Below are 24,033 nucleotides of genomic sequence, written 5' to 3'. Positions count from 1 at the left end.
TCTGCTCCCTAATCAGAAATTCTAATACCTATCTAACCATAGCCTACTATCATTCCACCTCTCCCTATTCAAGTCTCCCTCATTTTTTCTTCACCCTATTCAAGACTTACCTTCACCCCTCAATAATTTCTCAGGACATTGCCTTCTCAAATGTTACCATTCTCCAAGTTGAAACTTACAGTTCAACTCTCTGCTGTCTTCTACCCTTGAATCATTTGCCCCATTATCATATCAACACTTTTCTGAAACCTCAGCTTTGAGGAAACAAGCTCCTACCATGCTTGTTTGCTGCTCTTCCTGGAGGCAGAGTTCCCAAGTTGCTCAATGAAGTTTGAACAAAAAAAGAAATCTCCAACCATCATGACTGAGTACATTACAAGCTTCAACTGGAGTCTCACCGCAGCAAGAAAATTCTCTTATCCCTTTCTAATAGATTCATCACATCCACCACCAAAAATAAATAAATAAATAAATAAATAAATAAACGTTTCCAAGCTCCTCCTTTTTTTTTCCTTAAGGTCCCCATACTCCACCCCAGCCAAGTACCTAACCTCAGACTTTACTGAACAATTGAGGTCACTTGATATGAACTATCTCTTTTCTTTATTTTCCTTTTTTTTAATTTTTAATTTTTTTGCTTTTTGGAGGGCAATTGGTATTGAGCAACTTGCCCAAGGTCACACGGCTAGTTAAGTGTTAAATGTCTCAGGCCAAATTTGAACTCAGGTCCTCCTGACTCCAGAACCGGTGCTCTATTCACTCTGCCACCTAGCCACCCCTATTATCTCTTTTCTTAATCTTTTTTTTTCATATCAGAATTCCTTGACATGATCCTTCAGTCTCTCTTCCTCTACCTCCTCCTCCTCCTGCTGCTCCATCTCCTGCTCCTCATCCTTCTTCCTCTCTCTCTCTTTCTCTTTCTCTCTCTCCCTGCCCCACTCTCTCCCTCCTCTCCCCTCCTCTCTTTCCTCCTCTCCTTTTCTCTCCTCTTGTCTTCTCTCCTCTCTTCTCCTGTCTCTATCCCTTTTCCTCTTTCTCCTGTCTTTATCTTTCCCCTTTCTCCTCCTTCCTCTTCCCAACCCACTCCCCCACTCTCTCCTCCTCTTCTCTTCCTTCTCTCTCCTCTCCCCTCCTCTGCCCCCTCCTATCCTCTGCTCTCTTCTTCTCCTCTTTTCTCTTCTCTTCACTTCTCTTCTCCTGTCTCTCTGTCCTCTCTCTGTCTCTCTGTCTCTGTCTCTCTCTGTCTCTGTCTGTCTCTCTCTCTGTCTCTTTCTCTGTCTCTCTCTCTCTGTCTCTCTCTGTCTGTCTCTCTCTGTCTCTGTCTCTCTGTCTCTCTCTCTGTCTCTGTCTCTGTCTCTGTCTCTCGCTCTCTGTCTCTCTCTCTCTGTCTCTGTCTCTCTCTCTGTTTCTCTCTCTCTCTCTGTCTCTCTCTTTCTCTCCCTCTCCCTCTCCCTCTTCCTCTCTCTCTCCCTCTCCCTCTCCCCCCTCACCCACAACTCCAGTCTTATCTCATACCAAATTGCCTATTGATTTCAAACTGTTATCTCAGAGATCCCTTAAATTCAACATGTCTAAAACTGAATCCATTGCTTTTCTTCTAAAATCTAACCTGTTCCAAACTTCTCTGCTTATGTGAAATGTACCTCCATTTTTCTAGTTATAAGGGTCAGTAACTCAGGATTCATCACTATCTTTCAACCCATGTACCTAATCAGTTGCAAAATACCATCCTTACCATACAGCATCTTTCATCTCTCCATTCACAAAGTTACCAACTTCTTTCAGACCATCATGTCTTACCAAGATCACTGAATAAATGAAATTAAACAATTATTATGTGTAAAGTGTTTTTATAAGTTGTGGGGTAGAAAAAAGAAAAAGAAGACTGTTTATGTTCTTAAGGATCTCTCATTCCAATGGTAGAGACAGATGGAACAAATTGAAGGTTTCAATTGGAAGTTTGATGGAAAAGTCCCACGATTCTTGGGTGGTGCAGCAAAGTAGATGGCAATATGTCTTCATTAATATCATTTCTGATGATAAAATAAAATCAATTTCTGATGTTGAACTGTTTGTAAGTGTCATGGATTTTGGTGGAAAGAAATTTCTTTCCTGGATCTTCTGTAGCTGTGGATGTAGCATCTGAATGAGGAGTTGCTAGGATGTACATCCATAAGGGTTACTTCCCCTTGGATCTTGCGTTCAAAATCCTAGGGATCTAAGGGGAGATAGCGGTCAAGGTGATACTATATTTATATGCTTTTATGTGGAGTCCTTGACTCCTCCATTAGAATGTAAGCTATTGTAAGTCAGGATTATTTCATTCTTTGTGCTTATATCTCCAGCACCTAGCACACTGCTTGATATACATTAGGTACTTAATAAATAATGACTGATTTACCAAATGCTACATAAAGAAACACTAGATAGTTCTACAAAGTTCATTTTCTCAGGAATTCTATGTGGGTCAGTCAAACATGGATTTCTTTAGTTGCATCTACACCTAGCATTTTCATTTAAAGGAAGAAAGATATGCATCATTAAGTGGAAAAGAATTCTTTTGAAAACTACCTTGCTGGGGTGACTAGGTGGCTCAGTGAATAGAGCACTGGACCTGGAGTCAGGAGGACCTGAGTTCAAACCTGAACTCAGACACTTAATACTTACTAGTTGTATGACCTTGGGCAAGTCACTTAACCCCAATTACCCTTCCAAAAAGGAAGGAAGGAAAGAAAGAAAGAAAGAAAGAAAGAAAGAAAGAAAGAAAGAAAGAAAGAAAGAAAGAAAGAAAGAAAGAAAGAAAGAAAGAAAGAAAGAAAGAAAGGAAGGAAGGAAGGAAGGAAGGAAGGAAGGAAGGAAGGAAGAAAAGAAGGAAGGAAGGAAGGAAGGAAGGAAGAAAAGAAGGAAGGAAGGGAGGGAGGGAGGGAGGAAGGAAGAAAGGAAGAAAGAAAGCTACCTTGTTATTTTGCATTCTCTCCAACATTTAAATGTTAACATTTTAATCTCGTATCATCCAGAGATCTGCAGATAATATTTTGCAGTCTGCTTGGCATTTCTCTACCAATGTCAAGAAATAACGTGATGTGCCCTGGAGTTTTGAGAAAAAAGAGTAATAATCAAATGAACGATTCGCTACTTTTATGCTTTTCTCAACCTCTCCATCAGGACATATGGCAGAAGCATTTGGAAACTACTACTCATTTTACATCATTGCTGACAGTGAAGCAAATCTGTTTTTTGAAAAGAAACATATTTCTTGTTTTCATATGAAACAAAGTGGGAACCCAGGGGCAGAGGTCAAAGTAGAAAGCAAGGAGTTGTACAAGAGGGTGTTCCCGAAGGGACTACATGCACTCACACATATGTATACGTGTAAATATACATACGCCATACCTAAAATTTGTTCTTGTCTATTTTTATTTTTCAGATTGGGGAAACAGGGACCCAAAAAAAGGCTGTAGTGACATTTGGCTAAGTTCAGAGCTTTTGAATGCCATATTTGGAAAAAAGAGTTATAATTTTTTTTCTTGCATATATCTCAGGCATCAGTGGTTTGCAGTAATGTCAAGCATATGTATATCATGACAGGATAAACTAATCAAATAGGAAGGAGGTGAAGAAGAAGAAAAGATCAAACAAGCACACAAATGAAATGACTCAAGATGTCTACAATCACACACACACGCTCACACACACACACACACGTGCACGCGCTCCTTTTACCACTACCACATAGTCAAGGATAACTTTCTCAAAGAGAGTGTTTTTCAGAGAGGAAGAGAAAGAAACAAAGAGAGTGTTGCTTTCTAACACATGCTCTGAAAGTAGGACTCAAAGCATACCTTGCTCCTTCAGCTATTGCACATTATACTATCTCACTGGAGTTTACTTGGGATAGATAGAATTCAAGTCAGGAAAACAAAGAGCAAGAATTGCTTGTGTTTTGCTTTAAACATCTATTATCAGCAGAATGAAATGCATTCTCTGTTCAGGGTTTGGTGTTATATTAGAATAGTCGAGAAAAATAGAAAATGAAGGAGACACTCACTGACAAATGTTCCACAGAAATAAATCTGGGATAGTACAATGTGGCAATTACTTTGATATAATAGACAATAAACCTCCTCAGAAAAACTCCCAGGGGACTGAGGGAGGGGGGGAGCCAGGAATATTATTAGCTAGGAACTCACTACAAATGAGTTTCCCTTAGCCCCATGGGATTGGTGTCAGGTTTTTGATGTCCTTTCACCACAGACGCGATTTTACCGATTTGTTGCACTAGGGTTGAGGTGTATGCTATGATTGCAAAATAAAAAGATTATAGGAGTAACATAATTCAAATTCAAAGGTGTTTTTATAAGACAAAAATCATGGCATAGTAAGGATTAATAAGAATAGAAAACTCATGGGTCAGTCATGTTTAGAATTCTCTATGCAGGACTATTTAAGTGGTATATAGTCAGACAAAGCAATAGTAAAGCAGGTGGCAGTGTAGTACATTGGAAAGAATACTGGGGCTGGAGCATCAGAGGTCTTGGGTTCAAATTTAACCTCTGACTGCCCTTGTGACTTTACGCAAGTAAATTCAGCTCCCTCAGCCACAGTTTCCTCCTCTATAAAATGAGGAGGCAGGTAGACCAGATGGCCTCTCAGGTTCTTTCCAGCTCCACATTTACAATCATACAACTTTGGGACCAAAAGCAAAAAGAGAAAGGTTCTGGAAGGAAAAGACAAATGATCAAAAAGAGTAGGTAGCTCACACTCTCAGTGAAACCGGAACTAGAATCATGACTTAATTACGTACTTAGACAAATTCTCAGTTTTAAAACCTTCAGTTCTCTAAAGGAATGCCTAATATATAATTCATAAATTGGCCTTCATTCTTATAACATGAACAGAATGAAAAAGATGCCAGCTTGCTTGCCATAATTCAAGGCATGTTGTTTAAATACTCCCTGCAATCATAGCTTATGCTCTAGGCATTGATAAAAAGAAATATCTCTGACTTTGATTCTCTTGTTTGGTAAAGTTAAATAATTTAGGCTCTCTTTATTATGATCCCTGAGGAGAATCTTGACCTTTCCATGAAATTTTTCTCCTTGCTCCTTTAATAAATGCTTTGTTTATTCTTTATTCCTGTCCTTTGTGGATATTTTGGCCTTGATATGAACATAAGTAAACAATCCGAAATATTTATGAGAGTTTATGCTATGGTCTAATAGAGCATTAGGGTTAGCCTCAGGGGAATAAGCTTCCACTGGCTAAGTGAGTTTTGGCAAGTCATGAAACTTCTAAAACTTTCATTTTTTTCTAAATGGGAGAAATGCTATTTATTTTATTCCTAATTGCCCCAAAATGTTGTTATTAGAAGAACAGTATGCTTAGAAAGTAGCCCTGCATAGGGCAAAGTGATCTGGCCTAAAAGACCAGAAAATATGAGTTCAAATCTTACCTCTATAAGATCCTTGCACATAGGGGTTATTTCATTCTTTCTATTAATTTCCCCATCACAATGCCTGGTACATTGTAAATGCTTAATAAATGCTAGATGATTAATTGATTGATTCTGACACTGGCAGTGTGAGCCTGGGCAAGTCACTTAACCTCTCTCTCAGTGACACAGGAAACTCTCAGTCTCAGTGCTTAAGACAACTCCATAAATTACAGAACAGATGGAAATTTCCATGGCAAAGGGAGCTTTCTCCAATGGAGTCTCCTCTAATGTGAAGTTACAGGTTCATTTAAAAAAAGAAGGGGGGTAACTTTCATATTTATATAGGATTTTAGGTCTTTATGGTTGAAAAAGTGTTTTTTCATACATTTTCTCATTTGGTCTTCATAAGAGCCCTGAGATATAAGTGTTATTCTCATTCCCCCTCTTTATGGGTAGTGCAATTGAAGCTAAGAAAGTTTCAATTACTTGCAAAGGGTCTGGTGGGTTCTTGGAATTCCTGGGAGTTAGAACAGTAACCTGCACATAAGAGGTGCTAAATAAATGCTTATTGAATCTAATTAAATATCCTATATCCTCCAATTTTAAGGAGGAAACATAACTGGTGTTGCTCCTTAAGAAATAATGAAAAAATGTGAAGTATATGTGAATTTATCTATGTACTTTATTGAGCCTGGATAGCTTCATTCAAAAGCTAAGGTGAATTTCCTTGCTGTGTGTATATGTCACATGAGTACATTCAACCATCTGAAGAGAAGACTTTGTATTGACAGTGCTATTTCATTCTTCTCCAATCCCCTGGCTCCTAGCCAGTTCTCTTTTTTCCTACAATCTCTACATCTCACTCAAACAGAGGATTCAGGCTGCCCTCTTTAGTTATATTTCATACATTATATTTCCAGTTGCACATACTAGTGTACATCCTTCCCATGCTTCTGGGCAAAAATTAGCTTCTAACAGGTTTCATTCATTCTTGGTCTCTGGTCTAGTTCCTAATGTTTGTTGTTTATTTTTCCAGTAGCCATAATTGTTCTTTAATGTTCTATTTGTTTCTTTTCTTATTTAGCCCAAGCAATATAATCAGTCACAAATGCTTAGAAAGTTACCGTTGAATTTCCTTATCATAGCTGAAACTTGGCTCAGTCCTGAAGATTCCAAATCTCCCAAAGACTACCCTAGTATGACCTCTCTGACAACTCCTTCTATCTCAATGATAGGGGGAGTGCAAAAATGAATTATCTTTTGCCTACCCAGAGGATCTAGTTTCAAATTCAAACAACAGATCTATTTACTATTTGGGTGACCTTGAATAAGTTACATACATAACCTCTGTCTCAATTTCCTTAAATGCCACATAAGGGTGTTGCATTAGACTTCTTCAAAAATCCTTCCCAGCTCTAATCAAGCAAGGATTCCAAAGGACAAAATAGAAGGAGAGGACCAAAGGAGCAAGTAGACAGGAAATGGAAAATGACAGGACAGCATAGTTTAGGAAGGAGCTTGCAGGACCCTGCCCCCTTTGATTTTTCCCTGGAAAACAGTGACAGAATTGCTTGAGCCAGAGGAGTAAGAGATTCATTCCAGCCATAGGTCTCAGTTGTTTGGGCTCTCTATTTTCCAGGATCCTTTAATGATTCAAGGAGGCTAGCTGATCTCTCAAGTTCTTTTTACATAATTCTCTGTCTTTCTTAATCGGCTCATCTTATTCCATCCCCTAAACGTGTATGTTTGCCTAAAGTTCTTCCTTTGTTCCTCTCTTCTTCTTTCTGTAGATCCCTTTCATCCTGGATTTTGTCTCCTTCCACAGCCTTAGCAATAATTCCTACATAGTTAATTCTCACTCCTATATCTCTGGCTTTTCCTATCTTTTGAAGTCCAGTCCCACTTCCCAAAAAGTCTGTTGAACATTTTTAACTTAGTTAATCTATTATTAACCCAAATTTGAAATGTCATTCAATCAATAAGCATATATTATGTGCCTACTATATGCTTGGCACTGGGGATGCAAATATAAAGGTTATAAATGAAATAATCTCTGCTCACAAGGAAAAGATTCCTAAAATCAGCTTAACTCTTTGGTTATCTTTCTATTGCTAATAGCTCTGTTGCTTTCCCAGTTACCAGGTCTCCTGTGACAACTATTTTTCCATGGGATCTATCGTTTTCTTTTGATTGTGACTATAATCACTCTTCAACTCATGCTTAAGTTAGTCATCTAACTTTCCCCTTGTTCCCAGTCACTTTCCCTTTCTATACATTCTACACACAATCGGTAACCTCCTATTCATAAAACACCTCACTGTGTCACTCTTCTTAAAAATCTCAATGGCTCTCTATTACCTATCAAATTAAATCCAACTTCTTTCAAGGCTCTGAATGCAACCTGTAGCCTCAGACTTATAAATTATTACTCCCTTTATGAAGCCTCCACTATATCTAAATTGATCTACTGTGTTCCAAAAATAGTTTGTACTTTTTTTGTACTGTATTTAATAAACATATAGTACATGCTTAATAAATGTTTATCAATTCATGGATTGATAGAAGTTCATGATAGCTGAGTGGCTTAGGGTATTCATCCTTAAACTGTTTATTTAGTAGTATAGATTTACATGTAGTATCTGATTCTTAAAGATATATAGCCCATATATATTTGAAAATAATTTAACATTTTCAAACACGATTTCCATATTACATTAGTAGCAAGTGTTTGTGAGCAGAGATTATTTGATTTATAACCTTTATATTTGTATCCCCAGTGCCAAGCATATAGGAGGCACATAATATATGTTTATTGATTGATTGGCATTTCAAATTTGTGTTAATAATAGATTAACCAAGTTAAAAATGTTCAGCAGCTTTTTTGATAAGTGGGACAGGAGTTCAAAAGATAGAAAAGGCCAGAAATATAGGAGTGAGAATTAACTATGTAGGAATCATTGCTAAGGCTGTGGAAGGAGACAAAATCCAGGATGAAAGGGATCTTAAGCACTGGCAAATACATAAGTACCTTGGTCAATACAAATAGAAACTCTAACCCTAACTCAAGCCCTGTAATTTTCATAACATTTCTTGTTACCAAAATTCCTCCTCTGTCTCTCTGTTTAGTCAAATTTTATACATTGTGAAGAACCAGCCAAAGTACCCCAATCCATATGAAACCACTCTATGTGAATATACTTCATAGTGATTTTTGCCTTCATTGAAGAACAATTCTTAATATGGTAATAATTTTGGATACTACTTGTGATATCTTTTATATCATCATATTTTATTAATCTCTGGAATTTTTAAGTAAGCCCCTTTTAGGAAATTCAAGTGAGGATGTGGACAAAATTTTCAAAGCATGAGAAGTCATGGATAAGTTCTGTGGTAGGAATACTATCTTAGACCCTCCCCTCATGAAATTGATCATTTATATGAAAAAGAATCATTTCTGAAACTCAATCAGGTTCAGTCACTCCACTGAACTGCTGTATTATCTGTTTTTGTGTTATTTTTATTATGTATTTTAGTTTTTATTTTTCTTTCTTCTTCCTTTAATGATGCTTCTATCATATTTTTTGAGTACCACCTGTCAGCCCTAAAGTGACAGCCCTAAAAAGTCATTTAAATAGCAGAAGTTTCTTTAGGAGATATAAAGAATCTTACCATCAAGAAATGAATTGTAATAGGAATGATATCTTAACCCTTCTCCACATGCAGTATAAGATAGTTTTTCATTTAATAATATTAAGACATTTATTATAATTTGGTTAACTATTTCTTTAGAAGCATAGTGTCTTAAATGGGCCAAATGATTCAAGACAACCTAAAATAGTTTAATATCAGCGATGACAAATGCCATATCACATTAGTATTTGTTTATAATTTAGCATTGCTAAATATATATAATATATATTTATTATATATTTACACATATAAAATGTATATATTTGTTAAATATATTATTTGCAAAAATTAAATATATAAGTGTCTTTGACAATATAAACAGAAAATATAAGAAAATACCACATCAATCCACATTTCAACATCGAATCAAAACTTTCCTGAGTACAAAGTAGAGATGAGGAAGATTAGAATACAATTTATAACAACTAATTCATATTTAGGAGTTTAAGTATGCCAATTATTTGTTGCAGGTTGGAAAATCCATCATACTATATAAAAAATGTTCAAGTGGATACCACAAGAGAAACTTAGGTGACCACTTGACTCCAATATTTACTAGCTGTGTGATCCTCAACAAATCACTAAACTTCTCTGTCCCGTCCTGCAGGACCAAGTTATTCATGGGGCCGAGGAGGACCCAGCCTGCAAAGGAATGGGTGGGAAAGAAGGAGCAAGACCAAGAGAGTTTGTTTTAAGGTCTGAAGGTCTGATCATCTGATGATCTTTATTGCTGGTAAACAGGACTTATATACTCTTTGAAGAAGTGGGCGGGGAGAGGAATTCTTGTAAACAAACGTTGAAACATTTTGTGGTTAGGACACCTGGTGCCGAAACACTCTGTGGTCAGCAGATTCACATGGCATGGTACTCGGAGGTGTGGCTTTCTCATGGGGGGGAAGGGTGCATGGCCTGAAGGCCTTCGCTCCCAACATGTCCCCCTTTTTTCTCTAATGACCGGTGAAAGGCCTGTCTTAGGCTATAAGGCCTGTATCCACGTCCAGCGGACCTAGCAGTGCCCCTGTCTTAGGCTATGCGGGTGGCCCCCGTCTCTAGCATCTATATTGGCAGATCCCCTGTCTTAGGCTATGTGGGTGGCCCCCGCCCCTGGCATCTTAAAAGAACATTCCAGAGACGGACCCACAATAATCCCATCATTGGGTGCATCTGCAGCAGAACATTCTAGAGACAGACCCACAATAATCCCATCTTTGGGTACATCTGCAGCAAGGTCTGTTGTTTCTGGCTCGTGGTAGCCCCACTATTCCCGTCATTGGCTCTTTCACAGCGTTAGTCAAAACCTTATGATCTATGAAAACATTTCCACACCCTTGAGTACCATGGATCGGCATCTGCACCAGCAAGAGTAGAAAATTGAAGGCCTTCGAGGATGGTCATAGAAGGAAGGTCGTCACAAGACCCGCCGGAGTTAAGCCGATGATTCTGAACAGCAATGGTTTCCTAAGAGCCAAGTCAATCTGTGATTTAACAAAAGTGGTTAATTTGTTGAAGGCCCAGGGCCCAAAGGAAAGGAGCAACAGAATCCCCACGAGGGGTCCCAAAAGAGTGGGGAGCAAGGTAGTCAGCCAGGGGGATGTAGAGAACCAGTTTTGATACCAGGATTCCTTCTGATCTCTTTCCTTCTTCCTTTTTTCTAAACTTTCTTTAACCCTTTTTAAACTATCTTCTACAAGGCCAAGCTTGTTAGTATAGAAACAGCATTCTTCTTTTAGAGCAGCGCAAAGGCCGCCTTGCTGTAAAAAAAGAAGATCTAGGCCTCGCCTATTTTGCAAGACCACCTCGGCCAAGGAGGCCACAGAGCCTTTAAGATTTTCAAGGCCTGCTTGGAGTTCCTGGAGGTCCCTATCAATAGTTGCACTAAGCTGAGCATATTGCATATTTGAATTGACCAAGGAGGCAATCCCAGTTCCAGTGCCAATGGACCCAAGACCTATGAGGACAGCCAAGGTAAGTGCGGTCAGGGGTTCTCTTTTAGTTCTACTGTGTTAATTGGGGCCTTGCTCCCAGAACCGGAGGAATTTGTCTGGGTAGTGAACAGTGAGGTGAGGAAGAAGGGAAACCTCCACACAGTAATCTTTATTTTTCAAAAAGGAGGTCGTAATCATAAAGGTGGTAAGTCCAGAGGAACAGGCAAGATAGGAATTATTTGGTGCTGCAATAAATTGAAATGAGGCATTAACTATAATGGAACGATTTCAAACCTGTTCAAGTTGCCTGGGAGGGAGCATAAGCAGTCCCAAGAGACAAAGGCCGAGGCCAGAAATGCGACTGAGGGTAAGGCCATGTTTATCCTTTGTTCCCCAGCGCAGGGAAGAGGTGTCATTAGTAAAGGTAAGGTTCCCAAAATGGGCAACTCCTTCATAAAAAGGGGGAGCTGAGGAATAACAAACCCAACAGTCTTCTAGGGAATGGTTAGTCATTTTGCTAATTGCATATACAGAGGCGTTAACCAAAGAAAGAATAAGTTCAGAGGAGGAAGGGGGTCCATTGGGAAGTGTGGTCCGAAAGGGTTCACTTACTGGTGCTCTAGGTGTAGGGGAAATGGGCAGGGGATTAGGCTTGATTCTGTGCCCCTGAGAAGATCCTGAGTGAAGCACAATATTGGGACCAACAGTCACAGGCTTATTTTGGTTAGGGATGCTCTTACGGAGCTTGATGGTAAAAGTCAAACCATCATCATACCGTTCTTTGTAAAGCCGAAGTCCCAAAGATACACCCCGGTCCCAGTGAGTATATTTTTTACCGGGTTCTATAAATTGGATGCTCAGGGGATGGCACCACCCTGAGCACTCCTGTATGTTTGTCCAACCCGGAGTCCCGGTGCCCTGATGTGTATAATTGGCTTTGACCATAATAAAATCCCATGAGGAGGAGGGATGTCAGTAGGTGTCCCCAGTGGTTTCGCAGCCCCAACTGTGGCAATAGTAATCTGCCAAGCCACTGCACTTGTAGTTCAGGGCGCGATTTCTATGATAACCGGGACAGACATAAAAGGGAAGTGCTCTTAACATACTCCTTTGGCTAACTGAGCCACAGCCCCCCCATGGGTCAAGACCCCATCTCCCAGGAGGGGAGGGAGACAAGGGGGCTTGCTGTTGGTTGCTATACCCTTCCAAATCCCAGTTGGCTGGTGCCCCTAAAGCTAATTTGCAAAGATCAGGGTATAGGGTAGGCCACCAGTCTTCAGATGTTATTTTTGACTCACTCCACACTGTATCACCTGCTCCATTTATTACCAGCCAGGTATGGTTGAGAAGCTGGTACGAAGTGCCAGGGATGGCCCCGAAGATGACAAACAGGCAAAGGATCATTGTGATGTCTGGCAGGCTCGTCTGGTTCATGACGTCTCCTGAAACAAAGCACAGTTGGAAGACTTCTCAGGGAGATCCCTGGGCAAGTTGTGAAGTTTTATCAGGCGCTCTGGAAGCCACCTGGCGTTTTGTGCTTGTGTATCATAGACGCAGGCATGTCCTTTGCCCCAGATAAGGACCGGGTCGGGGCCTTGCCATTTATTGGACAGTGGATCTTTCCACATGGCCTGTGCATAAGTGCTTGCCGTGGATGAATGCCAGAGGCGGTCGGCAGCGGTTTTGCCATTAGCATCTTAAGTGAGGAAATTCAAAACAAACATTGCATGGTTTAGGAGGGTCTTAAAATTCCCTGCTCTGGGGTATAACATAGCCCCCCTGATTGTAGTTTTAAGATCATATTTTTTAATGTTTGATGAGCTCTTTCAACTATGCCTTGGCCTTGAGGGTTATATGGGATGCCTGTGATGTGCTTAATCCCCATTTGGGCGCAGAACTGTCGGAAAGCAATGCTAGTGTAACCAGGCCCATTATCAGTTTTGATAGTTTGGGGCTGTGGGAGGACCGCTAGGGAGGCAAGAATGTGATAAATCACATGTTTAGAAGCTTCGCCCGTTTGGAGGGACGCAAAGAGGAAGCCGCTAAAGGTGTCAATGGAGACATGAACATATTTCAATTTACCAAAAGGTGGATAATGGGTAACATCCATTTGCCATATTCCCCCGGGCATTAACCCCCGGGGATTTACTCCCAAATGAGGCTCAGGTAGGAGGGTCAGGCAGCCCTTGCACTGACGCACTATTTGTCGTGCTTGTTCGCGAGTGATGGAGTATCGCAACCTAAGGGTTTGTGCATTAAGGTAGTGCAGGGCATGGGCTTTTTGTGCAGCGGAAAGAGGGGAGTCGGTGAGAGCAACAGCCACCAGTTGAGTGGCTTGATCGACTTCATCATTTCCTTCTGCCAATGGACCAGGCAGGCCTGAATGGGCCCCGACATGACCAATGAAAAAAGGGGCAATTCAGGCAAGAATAAGGCATTGAAGTTCTGCAAACAAGGGAGAGGCATTAGTCGAAGGGCGAATGAAAGGAACTGTTTCCAGAAGGGGGACAGAGTGTGCTATATAAGCACTATCAGTATACAAATTAAAAGGCTCTTGCAAGAGCTCAAAGACCTTAATAATGGCTACAAGCTCAACTAATTGTGCAGATAAAAAATGGGTATTAAAGCAGGATACCTGACCATCAATGCTAAATGCAGCAACACCCGTGGAGGAGCCGTTGGTAAAAACCAAACGGGCTTCTTGAATTGGTGTTGTTTTTGTTCCTTTGGGGAAAACCACAGGCATCCTTTGCAGAAAATAAATCAATCTATTTGAAGGAAAATGATTATCAATAGTGCCATGAAAGGAAATAGAACTAATAGCCCAATCATCATCATTCTGAACGAGCCACCGTACTTGTGCAGCAGTATAGGGGGATACAATATGATCGGGGTCTTTACCAAAAAGTTTTAAGGCAGCCCCCCTGCCAAGATGCAAGAGGGTAGCAACCAAATGGGGATAGGTGGGTAAAATCTTAGAGGGGGATGCGGGCAAATGGATCCAAAAAAGCGGCTCTCGTTGCCAAAGCAATCCCGTGGGTGCAAAGGGGGTGGGAAATATGAGGAGCCAAAGGGGTTGTAGGGGTGCATAATACCCTATGCGCTGATCACAAATGGCATGCTCAACCGTAATAAGAGCTTTGCGCGCCTCAGGAGTAAGGTGGCGGGGGGAGGATGGGTCAGAATCCCCTTTCAAAATGTCAAACAGGGGCCTTAGCTCCCCTGTAGTGAGTTTCAAATAAGGTCTCAGCCAGTTGATATCTCCAAGGAGCCTCTGGAAGTCATTAAGTGTGTGAAGGCAGTCTACCCTTAATTGGAGTTTTTGTGAGAAGACATGATTAGTGAAGAGCTCAAAACCCCAAAACAACTGGGGAGGCTGGGTTTGGATCTTTTCAGGGGAAATAAAGAGCCTGCGGGACTGTAGAGCCACAACGAGCGATTGACAGATTTTGGACAGGTACGGCTCATCAGATCCTGCTAGGAGGATGTCATCCATATAGTGGATAATATAAACCTCCGGGTGGCGCAACCGGAATGGATCTATAGTCTGGGCCACAAATTTCTGGCAAAGGGTAGGGCTGTTGGCCATGCCTTGGGGGAGGACCCTCCATTGGAAACGGGGAGAAGGGCCCACACAATTAACTATAGGGAGGCTAAAGGCAAAACGTTTGCAATCACCAGGATGTAAGGGGATGGAAAAGAAACAATCCTTTAAATCAATAATGATCTTAGAAAATCCTTTTGGAATGGCTACAGGGGAGGGGAGCCCCGGTTGAAGTGCTCCCATAGGGATCATGGTTTTATTAACTCCCCTAAAATCATGCAGTAAGCGCCACTTTCCTGAACGCTTTTGTATAACAAAAATGGGGGTATTCCAAGGTGATGTGGAGGGCTCAATGTGCCCCGCAGCCAGTTGTTCCTGCACTAATTCCACAGCTGCAGCTAGCTTTGTCATGGATAAGGGCCACTGGTCAATCCAGACGGGAAGGTCATCCTTCCAGGTGATTTTGTCTGCCTGGCGTGCAGGGGGACCAGTGGCCCTTACGAAAAATGATTGTGGAAACCCAAGCCTGCATGACCCACCTTAGAGGCAGTCGATACGGGGGGTCAAACATCCCTGTTTGTTTTTTCCCAGACCTTGTCCTGGAAGGAATCCCTGGGAGAGCATCTGCTGGGCCACAATCGCATTGGGGCTGCACATAATGACTCCCATCTGAGAAAGGATGTCCCTACCCCAGAGATTAACAGGCAGTCCAGGGACCACAAACTGCCGGACAGTACCAGCATTTCCTTCATTATCCTTCCAGGGTAACCATTGGGAGCGTTGGAGGGTGTTCCTGGACTGACCAATGCCTTGTAAGTGGGTTATGGAGGCCTGCAAGGGCCAAGCAGTGGGCCAGGCTTCTTGTGACAAAACGGTAGAGTCGGCCCCAGAATCTAGAATACCTTCAAAAATCCTACCCTGTATTGTGAGCTTAAGAGTAGGGCGTTCTTGAGAGATGGCCTGGACCCAGTACAGGTCGGATGATCCAGGCCGGGATACTCCACGCCTTTTGACAAGGGCAGGGTAAGCTGTATCCAGGGGGAGCGGCAAGGCCTGGGCCAAACATTGTCCCTTATCAATCGAGACGGGGCCATAGGGGGCGGTAGCAAGCAGCTGGATCTCCCCGGTATAGTCATTATCAACCAGGGAAGGGTGAATCATCAGGCCAGCAAGGGTGGAGGATGAGCAGCCCATAATAAAGAAATAAGAATTCGGTTGGGGAGGGCCAAAGACACCCATAGTAATGGTCTGCACCCCATCTTCCAGATTCAATATTGTGGGGGAGGCGGCACATAGGTCCACCCCTGCGCTCCCTGTTGTTGCTCGGCAAAGGGGGGGTGCTGGGCGGACAGGCTGTTCCCCGAGGCTCGTACAAAGGGAATGGGTTGAGGGGCCCGGGGCTGGCCCCTCCGGCCGTTTCCCAGATGGGAGGGTAAGGGTTGGCCGTCCACGTCAGTGGCAGACCAACAGGTATTGGCCCAATGTTTCCCCTTACGACAATGAGGGCAAACAGTGGAGGGTTGATTTATCTGTTTTGTAGGGCCTGCAGGGGGTGGGGTGTCCCCAGGGCATTGGCGAGCAAAATGACCGGGATGGCCGCACCGGAAACAATGTCTAAGAGGCCCGCCTACTTGGAATGCCGCTCCTATAGCTAAATGCACGGCATGTGACATTTTGGAAGCAAGGGGATCTACATCAAGGCACAAACGAACCATCTCATCAAGGGTTTTATCTCTCCATTTGCCACGTAGTACAGCTCGGCAGGCATTATTAGCATTCTCATAAGCTAAGCGCTTAACAAGTTGGTCATTAGCAGCCTCTTGCCCCTGGGTCCTCTCAGTGGCTTCTAATAGGTGGCTGACATATTCATAAAAATCTTCCTGCCCTCCCTGAACGATCTTATTAAGGGGGGCAAAGGGGGAGCCAGTGTTGGGCAGGGATCGCCACACGGCAAGGGCTGCGTTGGTGGTCTGGGCCAAAAGCCCCACAGGGAAACGCCGCTGTAGGTCTTCTGCCACATATTTCCCTTGTCCCCTAAGTTTCTCATAAGTCCAGTTCGCAGAAGGCGAACTTGGAGATTTCAAGTTAGCAGCGGCGGCGGACTGGCAGCGATCGAAAAAATCTGCCTTCCAGGTTAGGAATTGCCCGCGAAAGGACTGCTTGAACTACATGGACCCATTCTCCGGGGAGCATATGGCCTCCACGGGACATGGCCTCAAGGGCTGAGAGTGTGAAAGGCGCATTAGGTCCATAAGATTTGACTGCGGCATTCAGATCCTTTAAGGTCTTAAAATTTAATTTACGGAACCCTGCAGGGGGAGCGCCTTGTGCCGCATGAGTCTCATCGTCACTTTCATTTTCATTCTCATTCTCCCCCTCACTATCTGATTCCCCCTGAGAGTCATCAGTAGCGGAGGGCTTTACGGCAGAAGTGGAGGGGCCATTGGGAGGGGGGGTGGACTTATCGGAGCGGGTTACTACAGGAAAGGTTAACCTTAAATCTTTGGTTTTACGAGAGGGTCCCTTCTGGCAGGAAGGCGGGGGAGGAGCAACTGAGGGGCCTGAAGCCGGGAGGAGAACAGAATTATGCAGCATTTTCTGTAAGGAGGAGAGCTCAGTAGAGAGCTGAACAAACTGCTTCTGGAGGTCAAGGACCTCCCGAAGTTCATTAACCTGGGTGGAAAGCTGATTTCTAGCTTCTATGAGGGTGGCAGGGGATAAGCCAGGCGAAAGAAGGGCAGGTGTACAAGTCTGAACCACATAAGGAGGAGAAATTTGATGGGGGCTTGTGTTGAGGAGAGGTACAAGGGGCCCGTCAGGGTCATTATAACGAGCTGCCTCATCCTCCAAGGTTGCCGCATCTCCAGGGTCTAAAATATCACTGCTGGATTTTTTTTTGTAAATATTGGAAAGTTAAGGGAGTCGGCCGTAGGTGGCTCCTCCTTGGGAAGGGGGGGGGGGTAGAGGGGTTGTCTCGGGGCTACAGGCATGTCTATTACCACCGACGGGGGTGAGAGGGCTCTTTGCCGGCGGGGGGCAAGGAGGACAAGGAGGCTGCTCAGGACAGGGGGCGGAGGCAGAACTCCGTGACTGATAGTAATTGTTGGTTATTTGGGTCCTTGTGGGCTGCTTCTACAATATCTCTAATGAGGCCCCAATAAGAGAAGACAGTCACAGGGACCGCCTCCGGACCTTCTGTTTGCAATTTTCTATTTAGATCCCTGCCAACTTTCTGCCACTTGCCAGGGTGAATCTCTGGCCCATTTACAATGAACCAAGGGCAAACATCATCCACAAATAAAAAAAAAAAACTTAACTAAATCTTTTTTCTTAACTTTAACTCCCCTTTCCCTGAGTAATGATTTAAGGTCCTTTATAAAGACCTGTTCCTTAGATAATTTCTGACCCATGAGTATGAGACGGACGAATTCAACTTACCGAGGACGGGGGCTCTTAGGCAGCCAAGGGGTTCTTCACCGAAAAAGAAGGGGTCGTGACGACTTCTCTGCTAGGCACTGGTCCGTCTGGCGAGGGTCCGTGCCTCGGGACCCACGTTGGGAGCCACTTGTCCCGTCCTGCCGGACCAAGTTATTCATGGGGCCGAGGAGGACCCAGCCTGCAAAGGAATGGGTGGGAAAGAAGGAGTGAGACCAAGAGAGTTTGTTTTAAGGTCTGAAGGTCTGATCATCTGATGATCTTTATTGCTGGTAAACAGGACTTATATATTCTTTGAAGAAGTGGGCGGGGAGAGGAATTCTTGTAAACAAACGTTGAAACATTTTGTGGTTAGGACACCTGGTGCCGAAACACTCTGTAGTCAGCAGATTCACGGGGCATGGTACTGGGGGGGGGTGTTGCTTTCTCATGGGGGAAGGGTACCTGGCCTGAAGGCTTTCGCTCCCAACACTTCTCTCACAAAATGGTGGAAATGATCCTTTTCACTTGGTTGTTACAAGAAAAGTACCTTATTTAAAGGAAATTATTCATTTAAATATGAATTATTATTATTATTATAGTGGCTAAAAATTATCTAAAAGCAATATTCCTAAATTAATCTAGGAGTTCATGATTATTCAATAGTTTCTTTGTGGATACAGTAATTATTCTAAAAATCAAATATTATAATGAGTTTATAGACCATCTTTAGGTAATAAAATTTAGGGTTGATTTTTTTTTTCTTTTCAGCAAAAAGTACATACTCCTTAGACATTGTTGAATAAAAGGTCTTAATTTTTAATAGAGGTTGGATGCCCAAGATACTCCACAATAGATGAATAGAATTGAATTTAAATTTTAAATGCATTACCAGATGCCAAAAACATTACTATATAACATGGAGAGAAGCAGAATTAATAATGGGTGCCAATGGTCATTAGCATCCAGAAATATCTTATTCTATCTAGTATAAATGCCCTAAGTTATAAGAAAGCAAAAATTCTTTGGTTATTATTGCCCTAATCATCCTACTTCTCCTTAAATATGGGGTCTATATCACCTCAATGGTCTTCACACTTCCAGAATGTCTTCCCTTAGAGAGGAATTCATTGTGAGGATATGATTCATTAACATTCATATAAATTACTTAAGAAACAATGTGGTCTAGTGGGGACTGCTTTGTGTAGTTGGTAATTAAAATTCTGGCTTTTCTAATGATCATGGAACAATAGAACCTTAAAGACAGAGTGGGACTTTAGACATCATTTATTTTAATCTCCTGCTCCATTTAGATATTCCCTCTTATAATATTCAGGAAAAGTGGTCCTTTAGTGGTCATCTAGCTTTTGACTGAACAGTTTTATTGATGGAGGGACCTCACATTGATGGAGGAATGGTTAATATCCAGTTGTTGGACAGTTCTGAGAAATCTCTCCCTTATAATGAACTTGATTCTTCCTCCTTATAATGTCTAGCCAGCAGCTACAGTTCTAGATACATAGAAAAAGTTAAATTTCTGTTCTATATGAAAGCTCTTCAACTATTTGAAAATAGTTATCAAATCCCACTCAATTTTTCTCTTCTCTTGCCTAGATATGTCTTATCTCAAATCATTTATCATAAGACACAGTTTCCATTATTTTCACAATTCTAGTTATCCTCCCAGTCATAGGTTCCCAAAGTGGGTGATACCACCCCTGGGCTAGGGCATGCACTGGAACAATGGCAGGAGGGCTGTGTTTTTTTGAAGTTATAGAAATTTCAAAAAAAAAAATTTTAAAGGGTTAAAGAAAGCAGATTTCCAGAGAGGCACAGAGTGTAATTTTTATTTATTTTGTAAAGGGGGTTGTAGGCCAAATAAGTTTGGGAACCTCTGTATGAATTCCAATTTGTCCATACGCCTTTTAAAATGTGATGACCAGAAGTTGACATAATATTTGGGGTATGGTATTATAGGTTCAAATTAGAGAGAGAGTATTATTTCTCTATTTCTAGATACCATACTTCCAATTAGAACCCAAGTCTTCCACTTTTTAAAAAATAGTTTTGTTTTGGCTTTTAAGATATGTGTCAATTCAACCAGCCAAAAGAACAATATTCATACAAATTCTCCTGGGCCTAAAATAAATCAAAATGGGTCCAAATAGACAACTCTTTCAAGCAGATAAAAAAAAACGCCTGGTCAAATCCTGACTGGGAAATCCAAGAAGAAAGTCACAGTGACTTTTCTGTGTGGGTAGATAGACTAGAGAGGCCTTCCTAGGCCTGATCAGGAATATTTTATGGTGTAGGACTAGGAGGCTATATACCAGATCCAGCAAAGAGGGGCCTAAGTTAGGATAGGATGCTGGAAGAGGTGCCAGTTGGCAGCTTCCTTAATCACTGCCTAGCTCCAAGTCACAAATTCAGGGAGTAGTAAAAAGGAAACTTGTATTTATTTATTGAGTATACAGTGTGTGCCAAGCACTGTGCTAAGAGCGAGCCATATGGACATCAAAGCAATGACAGAAAATCAATGTGCTCACATGACTTACATTTTAATAAATGGAGACAATATACACACAGGAGTGGTGGCCAGTGAAGGAATATTGGTTTCCAAAGTCACAGAAATAGTAGTCACAAGGGAATATGCTGACATGCATGTTTCCAAGAACAAAAACGGAGTTGCTTTGTTTATATTTTCCAGTACTGGTAAGGGAACTGGTACAGGTAAGGGCACAAGTTGCATGGTTGCTGATTACAGCAGCAATCACCCTAGCATACCTAGGGTGACTGGTAGCACAGGTTCTTAGATCTGCTTTTCTAAAGGAAAGTAATTCAAAATGGGTTAACAATTATATTTTATCAAACATATATATCATTTACTTAGTTCAAAAGAAAAAGTCGGCACTCTGACCTTCAGAGAATACAAACAGAAATTACAACCAAACCAAAAAATACAGAGAGAAAATAGCACAATTCAGCAGACTAACAGACATAGTTAGTTACATACCTACATAGTTCATTACCAGAGAGAGAAGCACCAACATCTGTGTTTTCAAAGCCAGGGGGCTAAACGGCTGCCCAGAGTCTCATCCGGTCAAATCACACAACACTTACCAAAGTGAGCCCCAAAGCAAAACCTCAGATCAGAGTTATATATAGCCTTCTCCAGGGTCAGAAGACATCACAAACTTTATGGCCCACTGCCTAATTACAAAGTAACAAAAAGTGTGGGCCTTCCTGAAAAACAAGCCTCCCCTAACCAAGCTTCACTTGTTGGGCTCCAAGTGAAGCCCATTAAGGGGCAGGGAAGATCTTCAAATTCCCTTACCATTACACTGATGAAGAGAAGTCTGGATAAAGTGAATCCAAAAAAAAAAAAGTACTGGATTAGAAGTCATAAGTGACTCGGATAGCCACCAGTCAGAAAAACAGGACTCTGTGCTGGAAATCCAGGAAATAAAGAACTAAGTCCTCCAGGGTTGGTTTCTTACCTGTACCAATTCCCTTTCTAGCACAGGGTGGCATATGGCTGGGGAGAAGTCTGGGAAGTCTAATGAACTATAGTCATAGTCTAGGTCTAGAGACAGTGGGAAACAGGGACAATTCAGCTACTGTAGTTGTCCCAAAAATGTTTTTAGAGAGCTTACAGAAGATGAGTTTACATTCTATTTCTTTCATTCAATTCCCCCTAGAAAAAAAGCAATTATTTTTATCCACTTCTTCAACAATCTGCTAAGCATTAAACATAAAAGAACAATAGCCTTATTGTGACATTTGGATATGAACTCTTGAACAGAGATGAAAAGAATAATAATAGCAAGAGCTGACATTAAAAAAGCAGGTTTTGGGTTTTTTTTACATATATTACCTCATTTAATTCTACTTCATTTTTCACATAAGGGAAATGAGTCTCAGAGAATTTAAGTGACTTCCCCAAAGTCACAAAAGTAATATCTAGAAGAGTTTGGATTTAAACTCAGATTTTCTGAGGTAAGTCCAGAGCTCCTTCCACAAAACTATGCTGCCTCTCTTTATACTGATTCCATCTGTCAGTCATAAGAAATTTAGAATAAAGTGAGGAACAGATAATTTCCTTTTTTAAGCAGTGATAAGGGACTTCAAGGTGTAACAGGAAGGACTGTGTCTGCAAAAGGCCCAGGGAAAGTGTGAAAATGGTAAAGCTTCTGAGAGAAAGTGGAACACAGAGAAATCTGCAATATTCTTGCTAGAAAAGTTGAAACCCCCTCTGAATTCCTTAAGGAAAAAGATTATCTTTCACGTGTTCTATAAGGCAATTAGCCCATTGGAATCCAAGCACAATAAGGCATAGTAGTGAGAAAGGCAAATAGTCAAGGCAAGGGAAAAAGCCTGCACATATGCACAATAGGTTTAATACCATTTAGTCTTCACTTCTGACTGAATAGCTCAATTCTGAAGAATCCAATCCTGCAAGCATCTTAGAATCAGTTTTTTCTCATCTACTTTCCAAAAAAGACAGTGCATATTTGACATTCTAGGTATGATTCAAGTTTCTGTCTTTCTGTAGGGAGATCACTCCTGCTACATGAAGCCAAAATAACAACAACAATTTTGTGAAATTCCTTTTAGAAAAGGCAAAATACACATTATATACATATACATTCCACACAGTGAGGGAAGACTATACTTATAATCCTCAAATTCTAAAATTAATTAATTAATTAAACAAAAACAAAATGTCAATATCAATTCTTTAATACTAAATAAATATCTTAAGCCTTCTGAAAACATTCCTTTTGTGTAGGATGAAAAACCCTATCCAAAAATTTAATAAAAAATTCAGAGGTTTCCCTAGGTAGGAACAGAAAGGATTTTTTCAATTCTTGTAAGAAAGGGAGTGTCACTTTCAACAGGATGAACCAGTGGAGGGAAGCTGGCTACAGAAAGCAAAAATGTGGTGAAATACCCTAACACAAGCAACATCTCCCAGTGACCTTACCCTCATTGGTTCAGAGCTCAGCCTTGTAATCTAGCATGGGAATCTACCCAGATACAAAGAACAGGGAAAAAATTTTTAACCAATGAAAACTGGCAAAAGCATTTGATACCTTATTTGGTAGCATGGTGAAAGCAGGGGAGGGGAAAGTTTGCAAAAAACGAAAATTAGGCCTAGCTACAGCCAAAGCCCAACTACAAAAGTGAAACATAGGCTTAGCTGCAGCCAAAGCCTAACTTGAGTATAGAGCACTGTCTCCATTTTAGGGTATAGTCTGAGAAGTTTTCACCTCTCTCACATACTTTCAAAAGCTTCCATAATCAATTTGATGATCTGTTTTACAGCAAATGTCAACTCTTAGAACTCAATGATAAATGATGAGCCACTTTTCCTGTTTCAGATTCTCATGAAGCATTGAACTCCCAAAAATGTTGCATATAATTTCCCATCAATTCTTTCTTCTCCTTGAATATGTGTGTATAAAAGTGTACACACACTTATATATACATACATACATACATTCACTTTAAAAGTAAACTCAGATAAAATAGCATTTTAAATCCAAATCTAGCATTAAACTATCATTACCTCTCTCATTACATTAAAAACATGTATATGTGTATCAGAGAGCTTTGCTCATTATTTTTATTTTGTGCTCGATACATAATTCACTGAAACATTTTGTGTTTCTAAACATTTTAGGATAACAATATGTCTAGTAATTGTCTGTGAATTATTTAACAGACTAAGAAGCTTTACTAAACATGCACATTGAATTTCTTATTTTTTTAAGTGTGACCTGGACTTTATGTCTGATATCAAGTTTCAAACCAAAGCTGAAATTCTTAGGCGATTTGCCAATTTTAACCATAATAAGCATATAAAATATTTAATAGAGTTTTTGCCCTTGAAAGGGACTTTTCTGTATTCAGTTTTACTATATATGTTAAATTCTTCACTAGCTATAAAATGTATCTTGAGAAAGTCAAAACCTAAAGATGTTAAGGTATAATCTTGCCTTTCCCAATATAAAGAGCAGTTTTAT

General features: G+C 41.1%; 1 long non-coding RNA gene across 1 annotated transcript in view; it reads left to right on the top strand.

Annotated features, from left to right (window-relative positions):
• The first annotated feature begins 11,323 nt into the window (after positions 1-11,323).
• The window catches only part of LOC138174740 (uncharacterized), a 106,383-nt gene continuing 93,673 nt past the window's right edge, over positions 11,324-24,033 (top strand). Inside the window, exon 1 of the long non-coding RNA XR_011171812.1 lies at positions 11,324-11,416. This is a non-coding gene — a long non-coding RNA (uncharacterized lncRNA). The remainder of the gene's footprint in view (positions 11,417-24,033) is intronic.

The sequence above is a fragment of the Petaurus breviceps genome, unplaced genomic scaffold (genome assembly GCF_028583685.1).
Source record: "Petaurus breviceps papuanus isolate PSGF00001 unplaced genomic scaffold, PetGlider_PUasm1.0 76, whole genome shotgun sequence".
Classification (NCBI taxonomy): domain Eukaryota; kingdom Metazoa; phylum Chordata; class Mammalia; order Diprotodontia; family Petauridae; genus Petaurus; species Petaurus breviceps.
This window is presented reverse-complemented; position numbering and strand designations above follow the sequence as displayed.